This window comes from Megalopta genalis, chromosome 5, assembly GCF_051020955.1.
Source record: "Megalopta genalis isolate 19385.01 chromosome 5, iyMegGena1_principal, whole genome shotgun sequence".
Lineage (NCBI taxonomy): Eukaryota > Metazoa > Arthropoda > Insecta > Hymenoptera > Halictidae > Megalopta > Megalopta genalis.
In genome coordinates, this window is record NC_135017.1 from 3,720,656 (window position 1) to 3,742,507 (window position 21,852).

The 21,852-nt window shown below is 36.6% G+C and overlaps 1 long non-coding RNA gene across 1 annotated transcript in view; it reads right to left on the bottom strand.

The window, feature by feature from the left end:
• The window catches only part of LOC117217497 (uncharacterized), a 288,454-nt gene that overhangs the window by 55,555 nt on the left and 211,047 nt on the right, over window positions 1–21,852 (bottom strand). The window contains exon 4 of the long non-coding RNA XR_013033409.1: window positions 7,996–8,072. This is a non-coding gene — a long non-coding RNA (uncharacterized LOC117217497). The remainder of the gene's footprint in view (window positions 1–7,995; window positions 8,073–21,852) is intronic.

The window sequence follows — 21,852 nt, forward strand, 5'->3', positions numbered from 1 at the left end:
TATTATAGCAGATCTTGTATATAAAATTTAATCATAATAAATGTTTATTACAAATTTCAATTATAACAGACTTTTATATTAATCACTTATATTATAATATACCATTAATTAATTAAATCTACCGTCAAATCTACCGTTCATATTTTTCGATCTTTATAATTCTTATGATTTTTCGCTAATTTCGTTGAAAAAGATGGATTTTCAGACTGTGAACCAATATGGCCGGGCACACGATGTGTGAAACAAATTGAAAATGTCTACCCAAATACTACACGCGTCGCGTTCGAACGTAGACGCACAAGCAAAGTTGACTATTTTCATCCCGTCTGAATTATTTATGGAACAGGAAAGAACGGCCCGCGACGCTTCTTTCGGATTCTAGTCTTTCTTTGACGCTTTTTGCCCGGCATCGCGTTCGCCTCTTTTCGTTTCTCGTCTCTTTTCTGTCCGTTGCTGGCTCGCGCGACTCCTCGATTCCTGTTTCTCGATGTTTTTCTTCGACCAGGGACGGCCGATCACGCGCGATTTTAACGACTCGCATGGCTGGAATATGTAATATTTCCACGTCATTCGGGAATGTAAACGACCGCGATACAGAGCCCTCGGCGTTGCGAAATTTCGGCACTGCGGCTCCCACGGGAATTCGAGCAACGATTTCGGCGGTATCGTAGCGAGACAAATCAACGAGCACGGACGATACGAATATCACAGTGGCGAAAAATTTACGAATCGGAGCGATACGTGCTGTCACGATTTGGAGAAGTCCTGTCGAGGAAAAGACTATGACAAAAAACGACAGGAACAATAGAATTTGAGAAAACTGTGACGAAATATCGATAGAAATGACACGATTTGAGAAAAGAAAACCATGACGAAAGTGACAGAAGTAATTGTATTTGAAGAAAGAATGTCACAAAAGGACAGGGACAGTACACTTTAATGTAACCGTGACAGAAAACGATAGAAATAATGCAATTTGAAAAAATTTTTCTTTTGGTATACAATTTCAGCATAAATGAATTATTTGGTATACAATTGAATGAATTATTTTATAATGAATTGTAATAATGAAGTATTTTGGTATACAATTTTAGCTTAAATGAATTATTTGGTATACAATTGAATGAATTATTTTATAATGAATTATTTTGGTACACAATTTTAGCTTAAAAGCGTTGTTTAACCCTTTGCACTCCGAAGCTTTCTCTGATATTCCTACCAATATACGGCGATGCTAAATTGTTAAATACTGTAAGGTAATCGTGTAAAAGACATAAATAAAAACACGAAATCTTTTATTGGTTAATTCTTATGAAATTTCACTGCAGTATAATGCGCTTTGTTTCAATTAAATTTTTGGTATACCGTAAGAAAATATATTATACTCCTGCGAAATTTTATAAGAATTGACAATTGAAAGATTTTATTTTTATTTATGTATCTTATACGATTGCCTTACAGTATTAACCCTTTGCACACGAGTGGTGACTCCGAGACACACTAAAATTTTTGTATCACGTTCCAAAATAATTCTAATATTAACAAAGTTCAGATTTGAAAAATTGTTAAAAGTGTAATTGTTGTATGAGTCACAAGACTCTATTTAATACGCATAAAATGCACTCTATCATATAAAATGGAGATACTACGAGTGCAAAATGTTGATAATTTAGTGTCACCGTATCGGCGCCTTCGCAGTGCAAAGGGTTAAAAGTATTATAAATGAAAAATAACATCAAATTTTTAGTTCAATACCTGAACAAAGTTAGTAAGTACAGCGAAAAAAGTAACGTTTGTTTCGAGTCGATTGATCGATTGATATTTGAGTTATCCCGCTCGCCAATGTAAAAAACATGGAAACGAGAAAAACGTGTTTAAAATTTTAAGTAAGCTTTCAAGGTATAAACAGTTTAAAATTCCATGTAAAAATTTAGTCCGCTGTTCCAGGTCCATAGAGTGCAAAATTGCTACTGAAAAATGTATAGGACACATTTTTGACATATTGTACTATTGATTTATGCAGTAAAAAAAGAATAGGTTTTTTATTCGCTGCACAAGAATTCTCTATTAAATAATTCTGATATAATGACAAATTAGAGGCAGTATTTTTTTATTGTGTGATCGGTTTTATCGGATGCATAGGAAATTGAACTTTTCGATGCAAGCAGGGCCTGAGTGATGAAAGTGAGTATCGAAAAAAGAATCTATAAAAATGACGAAGACCAAAATTTCTTATAACTAAAATGAAGTTGTTTTAAAACTCTTTAGGATATTTATAACTTCAATTTTTCTCCTTTTCATTTCATTAGTATAACATGAATTATGTAATAAATGAACTTTATACGACAATTATTGATTACAGTATTCTCAGGTTCTTCTTACATAAAGTACAAAAATATGGTGAAAAATGATATTTATTAACATTGTTCTTTATTGCTTATGACTTTTACACAATATTTGAGCATATGTACACGTTTGACATTAGAAAAATTATAATTTTGTAACATAAAAATGAAGAAGTGCCGGTTATCTGCTTCAATTCATTCAGTATCATCTATAATAATATTTTCAATATCACTTGATTCATCCAAAACAGAATCAAAATCTACAGATTGTGTGTCTCCTGATAAATTGTTCTTAAATTGCTCTTCAAATCAATTTACTTCTTCTTCATTCAAAAAGTCGTACCAACATTTAACGTCTTGTAGCTTTCCTGATTTTATGATTTGCTTTGGTGCGATTGGAATCCGCATTGCGAAGTCAGTTAGAAATGTGTTGCACCTTGAAAAAAATGAAAATTACTCATAGCTTGCGCTATAGGATCAACTAGGAAGAATATTGCCGCAAGTTGAGTATTTTTTTGCGGCAGTATTTCTGTATCGAAAAGCGCTTGCCCTTTGCTGTAGGTTTCTTCTGATAAAAAGAAGTTAAAGATCTATCCCATGTTTTTATAACGCCCTTTCCGTGAATAACTTCTGCATGTTTCGTTATTATTTTATCATAGTCTGGTCCAGTCGCAACTCTACACAACTTCTTCAGTTTCTTCGAATGTAACCCAAAGTTATGATCACTTTTAACTGAATAATGCGAAGTCCTTTTACAGATATTTGAAAAAGTTGAAGCAAAAATTTTCGACAAACGATGATTCTAGATCCATTATAAGTGACAAAATACTCCGACAGATTTTCATACGGCTTCTATTTTCGCTTAATATTCCTAAACTTAATCTCTTTTGACACCGTGCATCCTGATAAATAGAGGTCCCAAAGAGATTTACTTTGCTTCTCATAAAAATTAATATTCATAAAATTCTCACATAAAATCACACAAAATTCTTCCTGGAATGCAGAATGGATGTTAGTGTAAGTAACACTTGTTGGAGCAACATGTAAGGACTGGATTACAAATTTTCTTATCTGCAATCCGTCCACTCGAATTTTCATACGATGTCGCTCGGGTTCTCCGTTTTTTACTCTATATATAATCACATTTCCAAGTATCCTCTCGACGAAGTTTCCTTCGATCAGAGTTTGCAGATCTTCGTGGAGTTGGTTTACCGTCGCAGTCCGAACTAGAAGACTCCGTTTCTCTGATTTCTAGTTCAAATTTTCGTTCACGATGCACAAAAAGATATCAGAAGACGCTTGCCTGACCAAACAGATCGTCTGTTACCAAAGACTCATGTTTGTAAGACGCAGCGATACGAAATACGACGGTCAACCTTATTCGTGAACGTCGCACGTCGGTACAAAATTTGTCGTAACTTCGTCAATTTTAGAGATATCGCAATAAAATTTGCAGGATATATTTAGAATGGAATGAAAAATCGATATATAAATTTGACACAAGAAGAGCCCAAGTACCCTTTCTTGCATCCGAGGGTTCAATCGAATCAATTTGCTTATAAATCTATTTTGATTTGCTTATAGATCTATTCCTCTACTTTTTTTTAAAAAGATTACCAAATACAAATTTGAACAACGTGAAAATTCTTTTAAAAAATAGCGTAGCAATTTAGCCCCAGGATGACCAATCGTGCGTAAAGAGTTAATAACGAAAAATCGAAATATTGGCCGAAGGTCTCCCCTAAATATCGTTCGAAAAGTCGGGAAAGCGTTGCGCGAGAGATATTTGTTGCGGCGCGTCCAGTTTGTTGCGGAGCGGGAATGCACGCATTGTAAATTGAATCTGAAGGCTGGCCAGATGGGCGCTGTCACGGTGGCACGAGCGCCACTATTTCATCCGTCCTGACACTTCTCGAGTGGCCAGGCCAAACGAAGGAAAATGATTGCGCGGCCGGGGTCTCGTCTTCCGGCTTGGAAATCTAGCTGCGATCACACCCCTAACCCATTATCCTCGCCCACGTGCTCGTTTCCGCGTAATATCTTCGGACTCTGACAGGACAAATGCGTCCAGCTGGGCACCGCGGGAGCAGGCCGGCCGGTGTTCGGACCCCGAGTTGCCGGGGACCTCCGTGAAACGCGGAATTTCGCGTGTCGTCTATCTTGGAAACGAGGGAGTCCACGGGACGTTATGGGGAGAGGGGAGGGCGACACAGCCCTCGATATCTCCCTTGTTTTTTCACGAGCGCAGTCAACAGCGAAATTAAGGCATCGCTGATTTTTGGCCGAAAAATTGTCGATCCGTGCCTCGAACAAGTGTGCCTCCGTTAAAAGCTATCGTAAAATTATGAATGTTTTTTTTTTAAATTGAAGCTTGCAATCTCTACTTTACAATACCATATTCCGATTTTTAATATCACGCATCACTATGATTGTAGTGTGCTAAATCTGAGGGCATGCTCGTGATACCGAAAAAGTGCAGAGTTTAACGCCCTCTGTGGACCTGGCAAAATTGTTTCCGAGTATGTCATTGACAATGTCGTATAGTTCGGACTTTTTTCTTTAATTTGAGGCCAGAATTAAGGAGCTACGATTTTTTCTTGCAATGTTACAGCACTTTAAATGATAAATGTGCCACCGGCATTGGGATAAACCAAGGTAAACCACGAGAAGATTGAACGAGCAGAATTGTATTAATTATACCTCACGTGTGAATGGGTTTCGCGCGTGTTTAGTGTGTTTATAGTGTATGTTTAGTGTAAGTTAAATGTAAAGTGAGTATATTTGTGCGTTTTGTCTAAATGTAATGTACTCAAAACTTTTAGACAAACACTCGTTTTGGCATACACTCAGCTTACACTCAACTCTGTGTAATTACAGTAAGTTCTCTTCAATTGCCGTAACTCGAATCAGCGTAAAAAGTGCTATCAAAATACATGTATTTTTAAACTTTTGTCTGGAAAAGGAGTGGTAGTCGAACTTCGCCTGTGTGTGTGTGTGTGTGTGTGTGTGTGTGTGTGTGTGTGTGTGTGTGTGTGTGTGTGTGTGTGTGTGTGAATGCCCTCTCCTAAGAAGGTACTCTAGTGGGAATCTTTGAAAAAGTCGATTTATTTTTAGGTGACAATTGTCATGAATTGAACACCTTTGTTTTGGAGAAAATAACCAAAAGACTTTGGAACATTCGAAAGATCAGCGCTTTTATTATAAAACTACATAGTGCCAATGACTTTCTCCTGCGTTTACTTACTTTCTTTTAATATTTTGAAAAAGAGTGTTTTCGTCTCATTCATCAGTTGGTTGTATTGAATGGGACAGAGTTGTAAAATGAAGTAATATTGGTATTAATTTTTGTTTCGCGACTGATATTACAACTGAAATAAATTTCTAATTAAGAATACAACACCGAATACCAAAAATGTAAAAATGAGACCTGCATATTATGCAATTTGAATATGAACAATTAACGCAATTATCAGTAACTATTTATTAAAGGAATGTCGTCGTCGATTTCGATGAATTTTGAATATGTTCTATAGCTAGATATTTTCTGAACCAACACCAAAAATAGAGAAATGGAACCTGTACATTATAAAATTTGAATATACGCAATTAACGCAATTGTCAGTAATTATTTATTAAACGATTCTTCTCGACGTTTTTGATGAATTTTGTATATGTTCTACAGCCACAGTAATTTCTCCCTAATTGACGTTCAGCTTGGAAACAAAAATGGACAATTTGGGAAGAGGAGATACGATTATTCCAGCCTCGCGAATAGTTTTTATAATTGAACCGTTTATTTTGAAAGTGGTATAAGTCACTTTTTTTTTTCTTTAAATGAAAAGATACCGTTCGATTGTAATTAGTCTTACCACTAACTCGATTTTTTTGAAAAAGTGATTTACGCCACTTTCAAAGTAAACGACTCAATTGTTGACAATCGGCGACTATAAAAACTAACCGCGAAGCTCGGATAATCCATTTTCGTTTACAAGCTGAAGGACCATTAGAGAAAATTTATTGTATTTCTATAAATACTATTGTATAATCCATTCAATGAAGCTCAAGTTTTACTAATTAAAGTAAATTCTTTCAAATTGATCCTCCGCTTGGAAATAAAAATGGACAATTTGGGAAGTGAAGATAAATGAGTCGCAAGGCTCGAATAATCGTTTCTCCTCTTCTCAAATTGTCCATTTTTGTATCCGAGCAGGGGGTTAATTAGGGACAATTTACTGTATATATTATTCAAGATTAAAGAGTTAACCTCAAAATTCTTCATATTGTTTCCGAATGAAAAGGTTATTGTTTCCAGTGCTAAACCAAAAAAGATGGTTCCAAGAAAACAATCTAAAAGGAAACGAATAGGAAGTGATAGATCAACAAAAACATTATCGCAAATGATAAAAGTAATTACTATATTGCGGATTTCAATGCAAAATAAAATTGCATCAATTGCAAAGAATACAAACAAAGTAGCAGCTTTATACCGTTTTTTTAATGATATTAATAGATCAAAAATAATACATTGACGTTTTAAAATGCTTTTAATTATTACGCTATCTGAAATTGTAACCATTCGATTTTGCCATAAATGCATACAATCCGCAGTTTAGTGATTACGAAGACAATTACGAGGTAAATGTTGATTTTGCACAGGCTTGTACTCTTCGACAATATGAACAATGGGTTCAATGATAACAGTGATAACAATGATAATTTGGATGACATGAGGAAATGTCGCCGAAAATTATTTCATTAAAAATATGTAAATATTCTTAGCGCGCAAACTATTTCGCTCAAGTTCAGCCCTTTCGAGATTTCACGGTCACGAAGTTTCTCATTTGATAGCCGCCGTGCTTTGATCATGTAACGTAACGTAACAATTAAATTCAAAAGCTATTCACCGATCGTTAATACCGTGACCTTCGGGTGTCCTTGAGTACCACATAAGGAAACCTTGCTCACCTTGAAATTATTGACCAAAACTTCGGCCTTGGAAAACGTTTGTCCATTCGTCGTGGAAGTGTATAAATAAAGTTTCAAGAAGGAAAATTAAAAATAAATTGGGAAAAAGAATTATAATTCTAACAAGGAAAATCATTTAATCTGAAAAGTTAAAAATTGTTTGAGAAACCACCGTATTTATATTTCATTGAAAATGATCTTTCAGTGTACAATATATTTTCATGAAATGATCTCTATATCGATCTAACAATCTTTTTGTTCCTATGATATTTATTTTAACGACGTGGGAGAGCAAATTGTTTATCATGTACCGACTTTGAAATGTTTCTTACTCGTTTACAAATAAGCAAATAAAGAAATGAATAAATAAACAAATAAATAGACGAACAAATATAAATAGATAGATAAATAAATAAATTACACTTTATTAATTATTCCATTTTTTAGCACGCCATTATTGCACTTCTTTGCCGATCGTGCAACGAGGATGATTAAACGCGAACTTCTGCACGCAATTGTAGAAAGAAATGCGCCGGTTTATGTCGTTTCCGCAAAGTTTGTTCATTTTTAATTACTCATTTACATATGCGCTAGCCGGTGCGCCGTATGTTTCTGGGCCACACGAATCGTGGGCAACGTTCCATGGAAACGTGATAGTCAAGAAACTGAAGAAGTATATTCTTACATTATTTCTTCATGTTCCGGAGAAATGTAGTTTCAAGTTTCTGTTCTTCAAACGGCCGGCCACGGGCCCGCGGAAATCTGAAATAGAAATAAATTCGTTAGAGCACACGCGGTCGTTCGAATCGTTAACTACGAAAAACGGTGAACATTATTCATTGTTTTATGACGCTTCCAGCGTCGTAACATTTTCAACGAAAAGAACAATTCTTACGGGAGTTCGACTTTTATTAATTTATGTGGCCGTAAACGTAAATTCTCCAAGACATGTATCTGAGCTTACCAGTAATCTTGATCGAAATGACTACTTAAGCCGTAAATGGATAATCCTATATCGCTTTATTTTTATTAATAAGAGTACAACACGTGCTCGGGAAGCGATCTATGTTTGTTTAGAATTGTCTGTGTTACGCTATCAATGTACAATAAATCGAATATTTTACAGCTGAATCAAACATTAGCGAAGTAATGACTCAATATATTACGCTGCAGCATGCTTTTTTTTTATCAAAATCATTGACGTTATTCTTGAAGAATGAGCTACTTGAAACGATCCATTGGTAAAACGATACGGCACAGAGGTTTGCACGGATTTGTTTAAAATTTTCAAAAGCGTAAAATCAATTTTTGGTAAAGAAAAAATTCATTCATTATACACCAAACTCAATAGATTAACGTGCAGGATGACTCAGTTCAATCCGACGTACAGTTTCTGAGATAATAAATCATAAGTACAGCCTTGTTAAGAAGCACGGCGTTCAGGTAAATACAGAAAAATGGTAAAATTCGAGTGTCTGTATTTTCAAGATAAATTTCAAATTGGCAAAATGGCTTTTTTGTATATAACATTATACAAGAATTTATTCTGTAGACTTTGTTTAAAAACGTATAAATACGATTAGAAGCAATCAAAACCCATTTTCTACATCGACAACTATTCTAAGCAGCCGACATCAATTTTTCATAACGATAATTGTTATGTTATAAATAGTAGACTTTGGATTTTATGCATTTATGGTAAAAATGAATAGCTGAAATATAAAATTATGGAGACATGCAAAGAATTGAATAATATTGTTACACGATTTTCAACACTGATCAAGATTATTAAAAGAAATAATTCACTTTTATTTAATCCCTGACTCTTAGAATCGTCTTGGAAAATTTTCATTTTGTACAAAGATTCGCAAGCTGGTTATAAGCAATCGAAATTAATTTTTCGCTAACTGGTATAAGCAGGCCTCGTCGATAAGAGTTGCAAGCAACCGAAATCTATTTTCTTCAGCAACAATTGTAAGTGCAAATTTTATTGTATCTTTTAGAGATACGGTAAATCCTCGCCAATTATCCTTGAACGTGTAAACAAAAATGGACGAATTGGGAAGCGAAAATACGATTACAGTAAATTCTCTGAAATTGATTAATAACTTCTAAACGAAAACAGGCAATTTTTCGAGCCTCGTCGCTCATTTTTGTAGTCGCCGATTGTCAACAATTATAAAAACTATGCTATAAACAATCGTAACCTCTCTTCCCAAATTGTCTACTTTCATTCCCAAGTTCTTTAATTATTTCTCCGTTTTATCAGTTTGTCTACTATCTCTGATCCTATTCGGTTCCATGCGTGTTTACAGCACGTTCCATATGCAGTAAATTCTCCCTAATTGACGCTCAGATTGTGCACAGAAATAGACAATTTGGAAAGAGGTGATAAGATTATTCGAGCCTCGCGGCTCGTTCTTTATACTTGTTGACAAGTCCATCGGTGTAACCAAATCTATTCAATATACAGGGTGTCCCAAAAATGTCTCGCAATCTGGAAATGGCGGGATCCTCGGATCATTTGAAGCAACTTCTTCGTTTACAAAAATTTTCTCCGAGGCACCGTTAACGAGTTATTAACGAAAAATAGTGGCCAATAAGAATCGAGTACGGCTGACGCGAGGCGGCCCAGCCAACCAGTGCACGAAGCCTAATTCCGCTCATTGGCTCGGTCGCCTTGCGCCAGCCGAGCTCGCCTCTTATTGGTCACTGTTTTTGGTTAATAACTCGTTAACGGTGCCTCGGAGAAAATTTTTGTAAAGGAAAAAGTTGCCTTAAATGACCTGAGGAACCCGCCACTTTCGGATTGCGAGACATTTTTGGGACACCCTGTATATATATAAAAATATATAATATATATATATATATATATATATATATATACATATTTTTTTAGACAGATGGATATAGATATCTAACAGTAGATTTACGGAGCCCAAAAACAGCTGTCTCATATTGGTTTATAAAAATAACAATAAAATATATATTCTGATTCTTAACAAGTGTTATTGTAACAATTGCCGTAAGTAACATATAAATTGAATTAAATAACTCATAAATGTATCTTTACGATACGAATAATTGTAAATTAAAAACTTAGTGACCCGTCATTTTGACGGGCTCCGTAAATCCAGTGTTACGGATTTTTCGTTTCAATAAATTGAAAAATCCTGGGATTTCAAAATAAATGAACTTCGGCCACTTTCAAAGCAAACAGCCTAATTACCGTCACAGAAGGCGCGAATACAAATGGCCACATCTCCGTGGAAGAGAAAAACGGAAAGAAAATTAGTATAGTTCGTCGTCCACCAGCCACTTGTCTCTCCCCGAGTCCGCAACAACGTGTTTCCACCTGCGACGTGTTCGACAAAATCGACTTTTGACCGGCTAAATCCGGCGAACAGGCCATCGTGCGCCAGTGAAATTACATAGTGCGCTCGGGCTAGGTGGATCCGCGGCTGGTTCCACTTTCCTGCGATTATTCCACGTCACTGTCCGGCGGCCGGATCATCGATCATCGGCGTCGGTTCCCGATTCGATCTCTCTGTCACAGGCGGGAAAATACGATTGGCTCGTAGGTTATTTGCGGGGCCCCGATAGCGCGACTCGGAAGAGAAGTTAATGCTATGGCCACTTTATCAAGTTGCAATAAGAACGGGGTGCCACGGGATCCGAGAATGCAAGAACCGAGTTCCTGAGTAATTGCTCCGAGCGGAGGATCCGAGAGAGAGAGAGAGAGAGAGAGGGGAGAGGGGTGCTGGAAGAAGACAGGCGAGTCGCGAGACTGGCTGGTTCAGCTTCCAGAACCAGAACAACCTGGAATCTTCGCAATCTTAAGTGTGCTTAATTAAAGCATCAGCTTGCTTTAGTCCGGGGGCCGGTTTTCATTAGGGCGGCATTCATTCGGCCGATAAGGTGGCCGGGCTCGCTCGACCGCTGCTGAAAATATTACCGAGACTAGTTTTCTTTTATCCGCAGCGCTCCGCCAGCAGCACCTTGAATATGGCCGACGATAAAATCGAATTTTTTCGCGCGACGATATTGCTGTCCGTGACAGTTTGCGCCTGGAATCCAGCTTTCATGTAAGTCAACAATGTTGTCCTCGTGGCGACGACTCAATGAAAAGTTCGTTCGAACGCGTTGTTCGCCCGAAGAAAGGCTGCGCGATTCGTTCTGTTCTGTTTTGTTTCGTGAGTGATGGCTCTGTGAAGTGGGATTGTAAAAATGGCGTTTTAAAAGGTTCTGTAAATGGTTCTGAAAATAAGCTTGATCGAAGTAATCGGTGATGTAACGCGGTGCGCGAGGAATTTGCGAGGGTTTCAGTCAACAAATTCGAGACCAGTAAAGTGATGACTAAACTGTGGGTTTCTGTGCGAAATAAAGATGTACCAAGCTATAGTGAATACACTGCAATTGTCCGACTTGTAAACAAAAGTGGACAATTTGGAAAGAAGAGAGACGATTGTTCGAGCCTCGCTGTTCGTTTTTATCATCGCCGATTGTCAACGGCTGTAAAATCGAGCCGCGAGGCTCGAATAATCGTATCCACATTTCCCGAATTGTCCATTTTTGTTTATAAGTTGAAGGACATTTTGGAAGAATTTACTGTAATTGTAAGAAACTTCAGGAGCTGATGATCAATCTGGAATTTTAAAAAATGGCGTCCTTTGGGAATTTTTTTTCCAAAATGTTTAAGACTTTTTTAGCTAATGTTACTTAGATCACATATTTGAAAGATCACGCGTTTCATTACTAATTGTAATTTTGTTATTTAATAATATGCAGAAATGTATAAGTTATGGCAGTTTTTCCAAGGGCTCTCCAAAAAAATATACTTCGCGGTGGACAGCTTCAATCAGTCCATGGTTATTTGAAATCATGCACAAAAATATTTCTATAGTTGACAGTATTTCGTCCTTGAACGAAGGATTTTTCGAAATATTGATTTTTAACAAGATGGCAGGCGTTCGAAGTGAATGTTTTGATTTTTGACGAAAAATAGCTAGTTTCTAGGCTATAAAAACCAGAATACTCAAGCGAAAAATATCCTTCGTTCAAGGACAAGGTTTTCGTATGCAAAAAAGACTGCAAAAACTTCGTCCAAATCGATACGGTAGTTTTCGAGATATTCTGTCCACTGATGTTGAAACTGCAGTTTCAAGAAAAACGCATTTAAGGTTTCAACTTATGTATACTTTTAAATGATTATTTTTTACTATAGGCCTATATTAGTCATCTTCTGTCGAAATACCAGCTTCCAAAACATTTATTTATTGTTGACGGCGACTTCGTACATTGCTTCTTGCGTGCGGCGGTCGGCATATGTTTCGCGAAGCACAATTTTATTTATATATATTATATATTATTTATATTTATTATATTATATTATATTATATTATATTATATTATATTATATTATATTATATTATATTATATTATATTATATTATATTATATTATATTATATTATATATATATATATATATATATATATATATATATATATATATATATATTATTATACATTTTAAATCCAAGTCCACGTGTGTTGTCGGTCTGAAATTTGATTTCTCCGTCACACACTTTACCCTTCGCAAGTGTTGAAATTGCTACAAAAACTGTAAGAAAGCTGATGATTCTATATTCCACAAAACAATCTAGCGGTACGATAACGTCTTCGTGTAGTTTAATTTTTTTCTCTGATGTACTGATAGCAACATCTTTCTGTAGTTTAATTTTTTTCGTCGATATATTGGCACTACCACTTACTGACACTATTTAGCGATTCTTGGATTAAAAATTGGTTTCTGTTTTTTTCGGCCTTATAAACTAAATCACACGCCAAACTGAAAATTTTCCACTTCTCAAAAATAGCAGTTATGTTCGTCTGTGCTGTAAGTTTTAAGAGTTCTTGAAATCCTAGCTCTTAAATAATTAAGCGACTATGTCTGCGTCAAACTTCATCCGATTGCAATAAAACTTTCAGAGCATATTCTCGACATGTAATATCTACACAAGCAATGGAAATCCAAAAATTGATTTTTTTAAGATTTCCGACTGAGTATGGTCCCGTAAGTCTGATAGAAAAGTCTTTTCTCTTTCAGTCATTTTAATAAGTCGCATACATGAGAAATAAATTCTCCAATTTCTTCTAATGTCTTCGCTGCTGCGAATTTAACCCGGTTATTTTAGTCGAAAATTCACAAATTCCGCAGTCTAGTCACCACTTTGCTGGTTCTGAATTTATTTGTAAATTACAGATCTTTGCTTTCAATTTTTCTACATGTTCTCTTGATCTTATGAAGACTATAGTCACAAATTCTTATATCGAAAGCTATTTGACAGCTCGAAGTGATATCTTTAAAATAATCTAGAAGATTTCTAGTAGCAGTAAAACGTTCATTTCACTTGCTTTTCAGCTTATGCGAGGGACTGCACATTTTTGTTTCTATATATAAAATTACAAAGTTAGTAATTCAATAACTTGTTTGGCCTTCCCACTCCTTTTCTCTTCTTCTTCTTTTTATATCTCTCATCCAGGTTGTTCCCTCCGAAGTACCTCTCAGTAAACCATGTATAGCTCTTCCACTTCTCTGCATTCGTTAATTATATGTGACGTCGTTTCTAGAAGATTTCTGGCACGTTCGATCAATCGATTACTAACCGTTTCAAATCGTTTACTTTTCGCCTTCAATCACTATTTCTTGGTTTAGAATTTGTATAAAAAAATGCAGACTTTCATATTCTGCAACGTCTTCTTAGTTTCTTATTCACAAATTAATAAAAGGAACAACAAAAGAAACTTATTTTACAATTTCTACCTATCTTTATTCACAATTTAATCAGAATTGCATTGATGTGAATTTTCCAGCTCATTTATCATTTTGTTCGAGACGAAATACACTAAAGTATAATACACTCGAAATTGGAGGAGCAAGGGATAAATAACTATGAGTTAAGAATTCACGCGATAATTTGCAATTTTCCAATAATTTCTTCAACGGATGTGCATTACAAATTACAAACTCAGATTACAAAACGCAGAAAAAAGAACGAAGTTGTGCAAGAAATGGAAGAAACTTTAGGGGTTGATTTTTCACCCTCTTTAACGTGGTATTTGACACGAACGGGAAATAGTTTTGCGTTACCGGGGACTTATTACGGCAGTCTATAAATAAGCAAGTTTCAGAATTTCTGGAATCTTTGGGCTCGACAGCATCCCTTGTTAGCGTCCGGATATATTTATGGAAGACGCCGCGCCGCTGTCGGGCGCGCGAGCTTCGTCAACCGCTGTGTACGAAATGAATCTCTGAAACGCTAAAACATCGTATTTGCATAAACATCGGTAGTCGGGTCATGACGGAGGATCGATGGAATTTATCGGTCTTAGGGCCTGATAGGTCCGCGGCGAGCGAGCGCGCGGAATGCCCCGTTTTTGCTATCGGCCGCGCGTAGCGTTATCCGCGCGGCGGGATTCCAGGATACGCGGCGTAAAAAATGAAAACGTGCGGAACAAGGTAATTTCCTGAAATGGTCATGCGAAAAGACGATCGTTCCGCGAGCACCGTCCACGTGCCGCGTACTGCACGCGAGATTCCAGCGATACCATAAACCGAAGCTCGCCGAGTAATCGGCCGACTCGTTTTCCATAGTTGCCCGCTGCGACGCGACGGTATCGGCCGCGTCCGACGGATGAAAAAAAGGGAAAAAAGAAGGAAAAAGGAAACGCCGTGAGTTACACCATTACACCGTTTTTCTCGAGCCCGTTCGAGGTTTCGCGCAACAGTTTCTTCAGCGTCGCCGGGACGATTGACGCTAATTAATTCTCGCGCTGGATTTGACGCGCGGAAAATTGACTTCGGCCGTGCACGACCGATGAACGAAACTCGAGAGAGAGAGGGAGAGAGAGAGAGAGAGAAGATCGAAACGATTGTAGTTTGAGAATACGATGCCTCTAAATCGTCGCCGTTTCTTTGTTCCAGTTGCTTTTCGTTGCCTCGCTTAACTAGCTAGCTGTGTTTGACGAGTATACTCATCATGGAGATGTGGCAGTATTCTGTGACATGATGAGTATATACTCGTCATGGAGAATTGGCAGTATTTTGTGTCACGACGAGTATGTTCGCCATGGAGAATTGGCAGTATTTTGTGTCACGATGAGCATACTCGTCGTGCGTAAAAAGTAGTGACCAGTGGCTATTTAACTTGTAATTTTAGTGAAAACAAAAACATATTCTAAAATTTCAAGATGTTTAGAATATTTCGAGACCAATACAGGAAGGTGTTTATATTGTTATAAAAACGAGATTAGAAAATAATCACGATATTGGTGTCCGACGTGCAAAGTGCCATTATTCATTGTTCTTTGCTTTGCTGAATACCACTCTACAGCAGCAATTTGATATTATTTAATATAGTTTATTTAATATATTTAATATAATATTTAAGTAATTATATAAGTTAATATTTAATATAATTGATTATTTAATATAAGTATTTGATTTTTGCTGCGTTTTTCGTTTATTATGTGTATAGTGTATGTTAATGTTAAATGAATGTAAATATTAATAAAATAAAATTATAAATAAATATAAAATATAAATTATAAATATAATTGTCAATTTTATAAAATAATATCATCTTTTTAATACAATATTTTAACAGCAACACTTACCACAGCTAACTGGTTAAAAAAGAACAAACCGACAGATCTCAATTATTTCTATTTAACGCTATTTTTATCAACGATGTTCAGCCCTTCCCGTATTATAATAAATCGAACTCGTGATGGAGATCTTCAGTGATAAGCTGTTAGGTATGAATTTTGTTTCGTTCCTTTAACCCCTTGACGTACCATTTTCTTCACAGTTACTGCGAATGTCGCCAATATTTTAACGTTCGAGTAGATGTAAATGCACAATAAACATAAAGTGTCTTCTAATCTTTGTAATTGTAAAGTAAATGGTACGGCAAGGATTTAATCCACGGACGGTGGACCGCGACGGGCGACGGCTAGGTCGATTTTTATCCCTACGGCTATGTCAGGTTTACTATGAGATAAAGTATGCAGTGTTTCTTTTTACGTGTGCGTAAATATGTTATTACAAAGTAATGAAAAGTAAGATTTTTTGCACGTAAATCGAAAAGAAACATTTATTTATGCATTACTGCACTGAACACAAAAGATTCACATTCTTTTATCGCAAGCGTATTACAAACATGTTTTTATTGCGAACGCACATGTCTGTAGGAGAAAGATAAATTTACGGGACTTGAACAGAAATTTGTTTCATTGTTAGAGCACTTCAAATATGTAATTTCTTTTTTTCATATTACAAATGTTTCGTATATACATATATCGTCATACACATATTTCGTAGTTTTCAGGAAAAATTTATCAAACAAACGATCTTCGTTATTCAAACTTAAATTACTGAAGTCATCCGAAGGTCGTAGTATAGAAGGTCGTTGAATTCATTTGTTCGTCAGCGATAACCTAACGAAATCAAAAGTACTGGGTGCCATTAACCCTAGAAAGATAACCATATGACAACGTACGTAAAAGATAACCATACGCTTCAGAGGCGCATGCTTTTCCAAGGCGTCAATTTTATACTAACAATGGATATTTATTTAAGTTAATCTAGTCATTTTAAAGGTTTGGCATTATTGTAAAAATAAAATGCATTTATATTATATTTTTTTATATTTTAAGTAATTTTAAACTTAAATCACTAGACCTCTATGAAAAATTAACAAAAATCAACAGTCTTCGCAGGCGCCTCTGCGACGTAGGTTATCTTTCTCGGGTTAAAGAAAGTCGAGGTGACCTTGACTTTTGGTAGAAAAACAATAGTTCTCGAAATTTATTATTTTTCAGTTCGTAGCCGACTAAATGCTGATTAACTTTCATCCGAAACATTTTTTCCTCAATCTGTCCAAAGTGATTATAAAATCGCGGCGACAGTTACGTGCCGCACCCTGTATATTTCGTATTCCTGAATATACTCTGCATTAATTTTGCATTAATTTTGCATACATTTTGCATATTTCACTATATAAATTTTGCATAAACAACGGCGGTCTTCTTATCCTACGTATCGACGTCTGGGTGAATTCTCTTTGCTTAGAGTGAAAAATGACACTGTGTATCGGTTTCCCACAGTCTTAATTAATGTGTACGAGAAAAACGCAGATCCCATCGTAAACAAAATCTCGGATAATCCTACCGCCGCGCCGGCACGCATACGGTTCTCATGGCGCTGTAAAAAGAAGACTGAATGGGTCGATACTCTGAATGAGCACTGTGCGCGTGCCTGGTGGTCCAGGCACAATGAGATTCCCTAAGAGCCTGCTATGAACGGAGCTTAAAGCCTCGGAGCAACACCAGGCCACCGGACACACGACTCGCATACGAATTCCCGGCAGCGTGAGAGTCCTGTCCCTCTGCCTCCGGGATTCCTTCTAATTGGGCGCGTACACGCTCCAGCCTCCCGTCGAATAGACGACGAGCCACCGACGCGACGCGACGCCACGTCCCGACGACGCTTCTTGCGCAGCGCCGCGCCGCACCGGGGAAAAATGACCAAGTTTCTGTCAAAATCGTAGAACTTTTTACAGAATCGAGACGAAGAGACGACGATTTTTCAAGTTAAACTCGAACTGTTCTGGACGCTGGAGATTTATATCGACATTTTTCGATAAAATTTTGGCTTATTTACTTTTCTCTTGACTTGTGATTCGTCATTTTCTGTGGATTCTGTCATGCCGAATTTCAATCTCGCAGCAAAATTTATATAGCGCTTCAGGATTCGAGTAAAGAAAAACGATTTAATTAATTTCCCTTTTTGAAACAGTTTGCAACCGTTTGGTTTGATTTTATGCGTTGCATTTATTGATACACATATTGATTCCCATTAATATTCGGACAGTTTTTAAAATGCAATGGTTCTTTGGAAACTGGAATAAACGATTTGAATTGTTTTTAAATGATAGAAGGGCTAGTATATTAGATGACTAAACTATTTTGTTACAATCTTGCTATTACATGGGATGACAAAACGAAATTAATGACCCTCGTTTGTTAATTCTTTCATCTGAGCCTATAACAAAAGTTTAAGAAATGCGTTTTATAGATTCTCGGTGTTTAACTTAATTATTTATTATTATTATTTGTTCTAATTAGTAATTTTTAAGGTTCATAGAAATTGGTTGATGCAAAGTCAAGTTGCGAGCATTAAAAGATCGTGAAAATTGGAAATTTTTCACACTTGTTTGGTCGAAAGTGTCGAGAAATCGGGATGAAACTGTGATTTTTGCGATCGTTAATTGTTTACAGCTCATACGAAGATCAACCGATTTTGATGAAATTTTTAATATGCATACAACTTACCGAGATCTACAAAACACATTTTTCAAATTTTCGTTGTAGGTTTAGATAAAAAAGTTAATAAACGAGAGATTTTCTTTTCTTTTGCCATTCTAAGCAATAGCAAAATTTGAGAAAAGCATTCTAGTTACGGTCTGGTAGACTGGACGCTTTATCATCGAGAAAAAAATTCAAGTTTAGTCTGGTTCTGAAAAAGTTATTGCATTTTGAAAAGTGTCCGAATATTAACGGGAGTCACTGTACACGTAATAAAAAGAAAGAGAGAGAGAGAGGGAGGGAAAGAGTGAATATATAAACATATATAACATATATATAACATATATATATATATATATATATATGTTCATATATATATGTTCTATGAACCTTAAAAATTACTAATTAGAACAAATAATAATAAATAATAATATATATACTAATAATAATATATATATAACTGTAACTTACAGACAAATCTATAAAATACATGCCCGTCTTGAGTTGTACTTATGAATTAAACATGTACTTCTTACAATTTCATACAGTTAACTATGAAATAAATTGAAGAGATTATAACAATTTCCTATCAGTTTCTCAAATTTGTTTAATGTTCTGTGATTTTCCTAATAACCTTGCGTCTCGTTTTTAAAGTTGTTAACAATCAACGACTATAAAAATGAGCCATGTTGAATATTACTATCCTCTATTCCCAAATTGTCTATTTTTTTGTTTTACTTACTTATCTTTGTAATTCGCCATAATTGACGCTCAAATTCTACACAAAAATGGACAATTTAGAAAAAGGAGATACGATTATTGGAGCCTCGCCTTCGAGCCTCCTCTTCCCAAACTGTCCATTTTTGTGCACAATCTGAGCGACAATTAGGGAGAATTCTATGCAATTTTGTATGACAGCCAAATTGTTAAGCGTTTGTGCCCCCTTACATTCGATCTGCTTTTGCCGTAAATGTGCGAACTTCCGCAGTCAGCTACCATTAGCGTCCAATTACGGCAGACCATAAACTACACAGCCGATCGTTTCAATTAATTAAGCAATAAAAGCCCGTATTAACGTAACCGGGCAATAAAGTTGTCGCAACATTTCCGCTGTGTGCAACGTTCTACGCATCCCCCATTGAAATCGTTGCCGCAACGTTCTTACATCGCCGAGAGCTCCGCGGTTCTATGGTTTTTTTTTCTCCCATCGGCGATCGCAATTTATCACGATCTATCCTGATATTACGTTCGCCAGCTGACCGCAGTCCCGGCGGACAACAGCGAACGCGGGCGATTTGAATTCGTGCTAACTCGAGGCCAACTTTTTGCCAAACCGGCTGCTTCGTTATGGCGTATGACGGGGTCGGCGTGCTCCGCGCGGCATCATTAGGTGACCGTCGATTTTTTCCAGCTGATCAGCAAGTTTTTACCATGTCCTTGCCGCCCGGCCCCATGGAACGACCGACGGACCGTCACCAGATCGACGCTGCGTTTCCACAGCGATTTCTTTCCCGATTTATTCAAGATGTCCCTGGCGCGGGACCCAACATTCTAGCTACAGCTGCAAGTGCAACGCAAATTGTTAGTCGAATGTGGAACGTTGACCAAAATTGTTAACCATGTTTGCTGAACATGACTCCAAAATTGTTTGAGAGTCGTAGCTTCTTTTTTTTTTGAAATCGTGCTATATAAGATTTTGTTAGAAATATGTTAAACGACCAATGAATGAACGCTGCTAAATGAACAGTATAATGTCTTTTAAGGGAGCGTGATTTTTAAACTAATTGTTTACCTCCATTAATTGGTTGGGTAAATTATTACAATCACCACGAGAAAGAATATTTTATAAAAATCTAAACGTAAATGTAATTCTATATTTCGAACATCTGAAAATGCACAAGGAGATCTGTAACATCTTTATACATACGAGGAGAAAAAGTAGTCGTTGTAACTTCTCATCCAGAACACTTAACCAAATCGATAAATTTTTATAAATCGTTGGATAGTATTAGTGGATAGCTGAGATTCTCCTGATTAAAATGAGTCCAAACACGACGTAAATAGCATTAATTTCAGCCATTCTCTGATGAATTGATTAATAAGCAGTCTACAAGGTGAGTCGTGCGTAAGTCGCACATCTCAAATAACTTTCAAATTATACTTCTCATAAAAATTGTATATGGTTTCAAAGGGGAGCAGAGGTTCTCGCGTGTAAAAAGATTTCCACGTTTTCACGATCATCTGTTTTCAAGTTACTCGAGGTGCACGAGTTACGTGACTCACCCCGTATAAGAGTAAGATCTTCGATAAAAATAGTGCGATTTACGTCGTGTTTGGACTCATTTTAATCGGAAGAATCTCAGCTATCCATTGGTGCTATAATTATCAAAGTAAGACCAAAAATTAGTGAAAATAAAATTGTCTTTTTTGCATGTTTACTGTTCTTTGATGTACTTTCCTGTAGTTTATTGTACTTTATTCTTCTTTATGGTACTTTATGGTACTTTATGGTACTTTATGGTATTTTATAGTACTTTATGATACTTTGTTGCACTTTACTGTAATTTACTATATCTTACTGCATTTGACTGTACTTCACTGTGCTTTACTGTACTTTCTTGTGCTTAAATAGTATTGCGACATTAGCTACGAGGATGGGACGAGCGTTTCGCGAAAGAATGTACGCCAACATAATGCAGAGGGAAACTGTGTGACTAGTCGACAGCAGAAAATCCTTTCCTTAAAGGGAAGGAATAGAGATTTTCGAGCAAAAAGGCGATCGGTTCGAACGATACCAGCTGCCGATATCCGCCACCGGGATTCCGCGTAGTTCTGGCAAAAACCGTTCGTCGTAAGTACGGCTGGAATCTTAACGAAACGGTGAACCGAATATTTGGTCGGAGTCCCGGAATACGTGAGCCGTGGATTCGATGATCGGAACGACCACGCGCGCATGCGAAAGCGATACTTACCTCGGGTAATCCGTTTAAGTACCTGTTGTGTTACTTGTTCGAGCGGTACGAAGTTTTCGCATTTGTGGGATTACAGTGTCGTGTACTTTTACCGGCGGCCACTTGCGGTCGCCTTAAGGTGCGTTTACATTTGCTCGGAAATTGAAACACGAACGCCGCGCCGCGCTGCGCTCGCAACCATCTACAGTGGTCCACAAAAGTGT